The following is an 8,718-nucleotide window of genomic DNA, read 5'->3' as shown; positions in this document are numbered from 1 at the left end:
CTATCAGTTTGTCCCTCTGCTCCAAGTTGTCAAGATCATTGTGAACTCTCACCCAGTCTTCCAGGATTTTGAGAAGTTGGCACCAGACTTAAATTCAATAAGCATGCTCTTTCTTTAATCTTTCTGGTCATTGAATACTGCTGTCCACAGGAGGGGTTTATTTCTGTGCCCAGCTTCCAATGCAGTGTTGCACCACTGGTAGCTACTCCCTGCACATGGCTTCCAAACCAGTTCTGCAACCACTTGGTTCCCATTTCCCAAGCTGTCTTATAAGAATATCTTCACTAGGAGAAAACACCACAAAGCCATGATGTATTGCATCTGTGTTTCACCTCCTTCTCAAGACCTGTCATTCGGTTCTTGAAAGGATGAGGAGTGGTTTGAAATTGTCTTAATTGCTCATGTACCCCATATAGGAGAGAGAAAAGTGCTTTCTTTCTTTTTTCTTTACCAGACCCCTTCAAAGTTCAATAACTTGACCCAAGTCATTGTGGTAATGCTTCAGAACTTTTTATCTGGACAACCAGCTCTCTTGGTGGTCTGTGGATTCCATGCTATTCCCATCTGCTGCTTTGTTTGTCTGTTAATCACACCCACTTCCTTGCTGTGGGGCTCCCCAGCTGAAGGGCTAACAGCATACTCCATATACTGTGTGCTGGCAGGGAACACAAGGGAACTTCAATCTTGCAACACTAAAGTGGCTTTTTACCAAAAGGAAAAACATCCATAGATGCTAAGAGCAAGCTAGCACTCAGAGCAAGTACATGCAAGCTGACTTCCTATTTCCCAATAAACTAATCCCATTTTGTCCCACCCTTGAAGACTCCATGCAAGCTGCAGTGTTCTAGAGGAGGGGAGTTCAGAAACCCAGGTCTGAGTGCCTTCCAGTTGGGAGTGGCTCTATATGGAAGCCCCTTGATTTGAACCAGCTCATCTGGTATTTGACTTCATTTCACACCATCCATGGTTGTGAAATGGTTGAGAGAGTGCATGGTTGTACATTACTGAGAGAGTTGGTGCCCAGAACCAAGACAGTGCTCATAAATCATTTTATTTGCTGTGGAAGTACCCAGTAGCTTCAGAGTTGTACAGACAGTTATGAAGGGAGCCTGTGAAGCTGACGCCTAAATAAATAGCCCTATTAAATATTTCACTCAGTCAGTTCCTTGGGATGGCTCAGGTTCCGCAGTGAGTAGTTTTACAGCCACTTCATAAGAGAGGAGGGAGGAAAACAGTAATTAAACTATCTCCTTTTGGCAGCACTGCCTCTGTCACTCAAACTAACGAGGATGTTTGGTGCCAGACAGGAAAGTACATGGGAGCACAGGCTCTGCAGCACTCCCCTGGCATGCCCTGTCTTCAGATATCTTCAAAGGACAGGCTGTACCTGAACTGAATTCAGCCTCACATCTCCCCTGCTGAGCCTGAGGATGATTAAGGTGTTGGGACTCCAAAGGAGAGAAAAGTCTCTAATGTGTGTACATACACACTTCCAGCTTTCTGGGAAAAAGCTCTGTGCAGCTAGTTTTGGCTGGACTCTTCAATCTCACAATAATTTTATATCATTTAGAAGTTTTTGAGGCTCAGTAATTTATGTTTATCTCAGAGAGCTGCCAGCATACTGAGAAATCTTGATCAGGTTTCCAAGAGCTGATGTTTCACTGATATTGTTCTAGCCCCCCCCCCCCCCACCCCCCCACCCCCCCCCAGCCTGCTTCCCAATCAGCCATACCCCTGGCCAGTTCTGGCTTACAGCAGTGTTTTGGTGGCTACACAAACCAGTAGATATGCAGATGCTGGACTGGGACACCAGCAGAGGCAAACCAGTGCATGGACAGGCACTGGGTCTCTCTAGGGGCACAGGGCACCACCCCTTGGACAGTGTTGGCTGAAGGGTGTTTGTGTCTGAGCTGCATGGGGCCCGTGCCCGGGACCACAGTCACCATCCATCACAGTAATGCTGACACCACTCCCACAAGAATTTCCTCTTTGACTTTCCTTAGTTTACTAGTTCTGCCTGGAAGGTTTTTGTCTTTACCCACAAGTGTACACTGAGCTCAGGTCTGCTCTTTCCACTGACATAAGTCAACACCATTTTCCAGCAGGGGCTCAGAGTGTTGTTTGCTTTCTGTTTGTGTTAGCAACCAAGCCACCTCTGCTGGAACTTCAGCAAGAGAACTGAACCACCTTCTGCCACCTCTTCTGTTTCTTTCTCTAATCTGCAGCCAAGCCCCAATGCCCAGGAGTCCGAGGTCAGATCAGTTTAGGAGATGATGGGAATTCAGAAATAATAATAATAATAAAATATATGTGGTGGTTTGCTTTTGTTTCCTTGCCTCAAGGTTTTTGAGTCTTCAAGACTGTATTTTACAAGCCTGCATTGATCTGGAATCACCTTTTAATGAAGTTCTAGGCCAGAATTCCCTCACTCTCCTGGAACAGTGTCTTGAGAAAAATAACATTGTATATTGCACCAAAGTAGTCACTGCTCTTGCTTCTTTATTAATTTTTCACTGTGGAGTTGAGGGACACACTTGTGGAAGGTTAGTCACATTCTTCTAGTCAGCTGAGACCTCTGGTAGTTGTCATCATTGGCATGAATAAAGTTGGCCAAAAGGAAAACCTTTGTTCTGAGATCTGCACCCAGCAAACCTGCCTAATTTACTGCAACTGGCTTTCCTGCTAAAACAAAAGACAAAGAAGACAAAGAGGTTTCCAACATTTCAGTAACAGGTTTATCCAAAGAGCACCAACTAGTTTTTGTTTTATGAGATATTAACTTCTCTGTGACTAGTCCAGCACCCTCTATCATTGCAACACCCCAATCAACACCCATGGATCCCAAATGGTTCTCATTTAAATCCACACAGAGTGGGAATACTGGCTTTATTTCTTGGCTCCAGTCACAAGCTACATGCTTTTAGAGACATTTGAGTACCAATATTTGTTTTTAGTTTGGCTGTTGATGTTTTCCAAAGCATCAAAAAGCTGCCATTAAATGTAATATTTTTCAAGTCTCTCTTGCTCATTGCACAGTAAGATACAAGCTGAAACCATATCATCTGTGAGAAGGCTTCTGGTATTGGGTAATGGTGCATGCTGAAGATACTTCCATGTTGCCAAAAACAACAGCAAAACTAAGAGACAGTGTGTCACATTTCCCTTATAGACTGATCCAGCATTCTCAAAAGCCTGGAAAATCACAAGAGTGAGCAACCACAATAGTTAGTTTCATCAATGCTACTAATTTGAACCAGCCTATATGAACCTTTGATAGCTCTGTTTTACAGGCAATGAAGTGACAAGAGCCTAAACTATCTTGAGAGTGCACAGTTTGTCTCCCACCTGACCCAGGCCTTGCATGAGAGCAAGAGCAGGAAGGAGGGGCACCCACTGATATTGCCGCAGCCTGGCCTGACCTGGGGAGTGCTTTTGGATTTTTCCAGTGAAGAATGCCATGTGGTGGGCTAAGCATTCTGGTGGTGTTCTCACCTCTGTTCCATAGCCCAAATGCCTTTTCTCCTTCAGGGCAGAACTTTCAAAGGGTTTCTTATTTCATGGATGGCCAAGAATTTTGGCAACATCCATGAACTACAGAGTCTTCTGCCCTCCTACTTCAAGGCTCTTGTTGCCAGCAACGTTTTTTTATTTACAGTGATTTTGCAGCCAATCAGAAATCCAGTGGATTATTTTTATTACATGGCTACATGAGTTTTGTCCTTCACAACACAAAGCATCAACAGAAACTGGAGGAATGTACCAGGGAAAGTAGGGTCTCCCTGGCTGGGTAACAGCTACTGCTGGCAGAGCAAGTGGTGCAGCCTGCCAAGGAGTCCCAGCCAGCCAGGCTCCTGTTAGAGAGAAGCTTCCATGGAAAGCACAAGGTAAGGATGTTCCTACTTAAGCTGAACACCCACTCTGTGATCAGCTGTGAGTTGCCACGCTTTGGCAAACCTAAGCAATATCATTAGCATGATTTGGACAAGCTTCAGTTTCCTGCTCTTACTGATTTCCTTCTCAAGTTTTGAGAGACTTCACCAAGAACCTGTCAACCAGCACAGAAGGTCAAGAAAAGCAGCATGCTTAGCACACCCTTGAGAAAAGACAAAATTGGACAAACTCATGCATAGTTACCAATACATCAAGAAGAGGCATATGTGTTGGAGCATTTTAAAAGAAAAGTGCTGCAACCCAGATTAGACAGTTCTTCATTTAGTTTCAATTTAGAGTTGGAAACCAATTCAGACTAAACATTTTAATTGATGAATATAGTTCCTTCATGCCAAAAATTGCCTATAAAACAGACTATGACTTCTCCAGCAATACGTATTATTAGCTGAAAGTTTTCCACAAGTAAACATCTGTCTGTGACTGGCTCACAAGTTGTTCACCACAGCTATTTGTTCATGTATCTGAGCTCCAATATCTGAGCTACCAATTAGTTAGCCAAAGTCACGTGGCACTGTATGTCTCTTCAGCCAAGCTTGTTGAAAATATTGTATTTACATGATAAATCAGCACTGGCTCGCAGCAAATGCTGTCAAAAACAAAAGCCCACCCCACCAGTGATTGTAATATATAGGAAACATAATAAAATCATAATAGATTTAGCATTGACCAATATCTTAGAAGATTCTTCACTCAACTTTGGTTTCAGCCTAGTTTTCCACACTTTTAACCTGCGTTCTTGAAGAATTAAGGCTTCTGCAGTCATAGCAATGTAGGTGTATACCTTTGCATATGTATCCCTGATAAGTCTCGAATCACCTAGCCAGTTTTTCTCAGATTTGACAGAGGAGAGATGCAGATATAAATTTCATTTTTCAGGGAAAGACATGACTGTACCAGAGCTGCTGTATTTATTAGTGCCACCAAAAAAGACAAGACTTCAGTACAACTCTTCCCTTACTAGAAAGAGCCCAGAAACTAATTTTGAGCCTCAGCAATTTAAAGCAAATCAAATTTCACTGGCTCTATTACCCACCAACTCATGGATTATCTTAATTTGCAGCATACAAACTAGGTGCAAACTTGGAATTAATTTAGGAAAGGAAAATATATTCTGTTTCAGATTTTTTTTTATGATGTCCCAGTGTTTACATATTCTTTTTCAACCTCCTTTGCAATATCACATTCATCCTCTGATTTATGGGCTTTCAGCAATGCACCTTGAACAACCTTGTAATAAAAGCCTTTATGAAGAATGGATACTTGTCTTTCTTGTCCTTTTAAGAGCCACAAGCAGAAGCTGAAGGAGCAGAGGTATGAAACCTCTGTGGACTCGCAGTATGGGCAAGATAAATCTATGTTTCAGAAACTGTTGAAGTTTGAAGTAAAATGCTGAGTAATTATCATCTGAGCATCTTTTCTATCCAGCATCTGCTTTAGTGGTAGGAAGTGCAACATAGCCTTTATTTTCAGCCAAAATAGGCTTGTTTTCAATCAGTAAGACTGAAATACATGATTTTACAGTCTGTAGATGAGAAAGCGTATTATTTTCCTACACAGGAGCACTGAAACTAAAGGCTGGAGAAAAGATGAAGGACTTTCAAAATCCTTGTCTGGCTCTGACTTGTCGTGCATCAAAATGCGATGCAATACAGGAAGGAACTCTGTTAAACCCTGTTCAAGTATTTTTGAAAACCTCACCCACATTTTTATAGTGTTAGTTTATATTACCCCAGTTTGCCTAAAAACTTAAAACAACTTTTTTGGTGATTACACAAGTTTCAGGACATCATGACCTATCAAATGAACTATTGAACCTCCTTTGTTGTTAAATATTGCCTTTAAAGATTTTTTTAAAACTTCATGTTGGAATCTGCTTTCCAAGTTTCCCAGTCTTCTCTAAATATTACCATGGTTTTACCATGCTTACTGAGATAATAAGGTGTACAGTTATTCAGACAGGACCCTTGGGTAGTTTTCTTGAACTGCTGGAACTGCCAATATGACAGACTGGCATTTCTCTGTTCTTCAAAGTCTATGTTCTGAAAACAGGGGTTGAATTTGGTTTGCAGGGGGAAGAACTGTGCCCATTCCAACCCATTAAAGTTAATAGAACAGGTAATGATGTAAGTAGAGAAGAATCTGGCCAACAAACTGTTTCAAGAAGGTAGAATCATAGAATCATTAAGACTGGACAAGACCTTTAAGACATGCAAGTCCAACCATCAATCTAGCACTACCACTAACTATATTCACCATTAAACCACGTCCTTAAGTGCTATACCCATTCATTTTTGAATACTTCCAGGGATGGTGGCTCCACCACTTCCAACCCTTTTTGCAATTTTTTTTCCTAATATCCTCCCCTGATGCAACTTGAGGCATTTCCTCTTGTCCTGTCACTGGTTGCCTCAGTGAAGAGACTAACACACACCTTTCAGGTAATTGTGCAGAGCAACAGGGTCTTCCCTGAGCCTCCTTTTCTCCAGGCTGAACAGCCCCAGCCCCCTCAGCCACTCCTCATGAGATTTGTGCTCCAGACCCCTCCCCAGCTCTGTTGTCCTGCTCTGCACTCGCTGCAGTGCCTCAGTGAGGGGCCCAGAAGTGGACACAGGAGTTGAGGTGTGCTCTCAGCAGTGCCAAATACAAGGGCACAATCAGTGCCCTGGTCCTGCTGGTGGCACTATTGCTGTCACAGGCCAGGACACTATTGGCCTTTTGACCAGCTGGGCACACACTGGCTTGTGATTGGCCATTTGTCAACCAGCACTTGCAGGACCTTCTGCCCCAGGCAGGTTTCCAGCCACTCATCCCCCAGCCCCATGGACTTGTGCTGGTCTAAGTTGCATAACAGTTCACTGACCATTCCCTCCTGGATTGGAGAGGCTTCATTCTGCTCCCTGTCTCTGTCTTGCAGCTCAGGGAGCTGGGAACCTTGATGACAGCAGTCTTATTATTATATGCTGATGTTAGCACCTGAGGGCCAAGGTATTGCAACACTTTCAGGACAGTGGTTTTAAAAATCTCCTAGCATAAATTGGACCTCCAGCTTCTTCATGACTAAGTAATTATTAGTGAACATTAATAAAACTACTGTTTGGAAGATTAGAAATTTTATTTCGGAAGTGCTCCTCATTTTGGTATTCCTCTCCGAAAGACACTGGGTCAGTTGCATCTGCATCAGAGACTGTATAAATTGAGAAAATCTTAGAGAACTCTGCAGAGACATGTCTCCAGAAGCCCCAGCAGCAGAATTTGACCTTCCCTAGAGATATCTTTTTTGTTTTGTTTTTGTTTTCTCTAGGTCCCCTTCCCATTCTCTCCACACCCATGAGGGCATTTGCTTCTGAGTCATGTTGAAAAGTCTGGATTTCAGTTATTAAACGTTTCTGCTTGTTATCCTCTGAGACCTTTGCCAAAGTGCTGGCAGCCTGAAAGCCAGTCATTCAACTTCACTGTTCAGCCTCAGCCAACAACAAGTGACAGAGAGTATTTGCCAGCAGTAAACCTTTGGGAGTCCAAACCTCTCGTAGCAGGGAGCCCACCGAGTTTAAGAAGGGCACAAAATTAGGGAAATTGTGAGGACCAAGACAGATTTTTGTTGCATGGCATAAAAAAGGGATTGCAGATTGCTTATGTTTTGTTCTGTGGTGAATGGGAAAGCAGTCCCTTCCTGTCTGGAGTGTTCCCAGGTGGTGAAGCCAAGGGCCATCTACAAATTTGGTAGTTATTCTGTTCCCTTTGGTCTGATAGAAGGTGTGGTTCTTCTTGGGCAGAAGGACATGCTCTCACAGCCCCATCCACATGCATTCAGTAGTTCCTGTTACAGGATTCATCCCTGCACTGCCCTCCCAGCTCCTCCAGGAACCCCAGGGGCATAGGAAGGGGAAGTCACCTGAGGGACAACCTTACTGCTTGGAAAGAGAGGGCAGAGGCCCAGCCCCAGCCTTGCTGCTCCTCACCTTCCTTCTTAGCATGGGGGCCAGGAGCATGCTGAGCCCTCCCCACAGATCAGGATGTACAGTGCAGTGGATTTGTGGTGAGCTGGATGAGTGCACTGTACTGGGGTGACTCAGAGGACATGTCATCTGTGGCATGAAAAATTGTGTTTACTGAGAGACACTGCCCAAGCCAGCATCCTTCTGGAGAGAACTCACCAGTTTGGAAGGACACTCTGGGCACAAGAATGCCGCACAAGAATGTAGGAAGATCCTCTCTGATGTTTGTTTAAGCTGTGGCTTTCCATTGAAGTAATGAACAGTCAAGCTCTGGGTTTTATTAATTTTCTGGTGCAGGATAAGACCACATGCATCATTCTATCCCCTCCTGCTCTTCTGGCAGGTGCTTCACAACCATCTGTTGTCTTAGACCCAGAGGACCCAGAGCCCTTCATCAAAGGACAGCAGTGGGAAGCAGACAATCTTATGCTCTTTTCATGACTCAGATATCAGCATGATGTCCTTCCCACCACGGTTGCTAACAAAACAATTAACAAGGGTTGAAAGAGAGTGATGGGATATAAAAGCATCAGCATGACCTTGTCAAGAACTGGCTGCCTCAGACAAATCTAATTTCTTCCTCTGGAGGGATAAGCCATCTGGAGAATAAAGGGGAAAAAAGCAAAATTTTCTTGTTTTGAGTGTTTTGCACTCTCCACCCTGATTTCTTTTTGTGAAAAAAAGTGAAATAATCTCTGTTGAACCACCATGCACAACCAGTTTTAGAACTATGTGCAAGGAGCAGTCACCTGTGTATCATGCTGTCCAACAA

The sequence above is a fragment of the Molothrus aeneus genome, chromosome 3 (assembly GCF_037042795.1).
Source record: "Molothrus aeneus isolate 106 chromosome 3, BPBGC_Maene_1.0, whole genome shotgun sequence".
In the NCBI taxonomy this organism is placed as follows: domain Eukaryota; kingdom Metazoa; phylum Chordata; class Aves; order Passeriformes; family Icteridae; genus Molothrus; species Molothrus aeneus.
Note: the sequence above shows the minus strand (reverse complement) of the source record.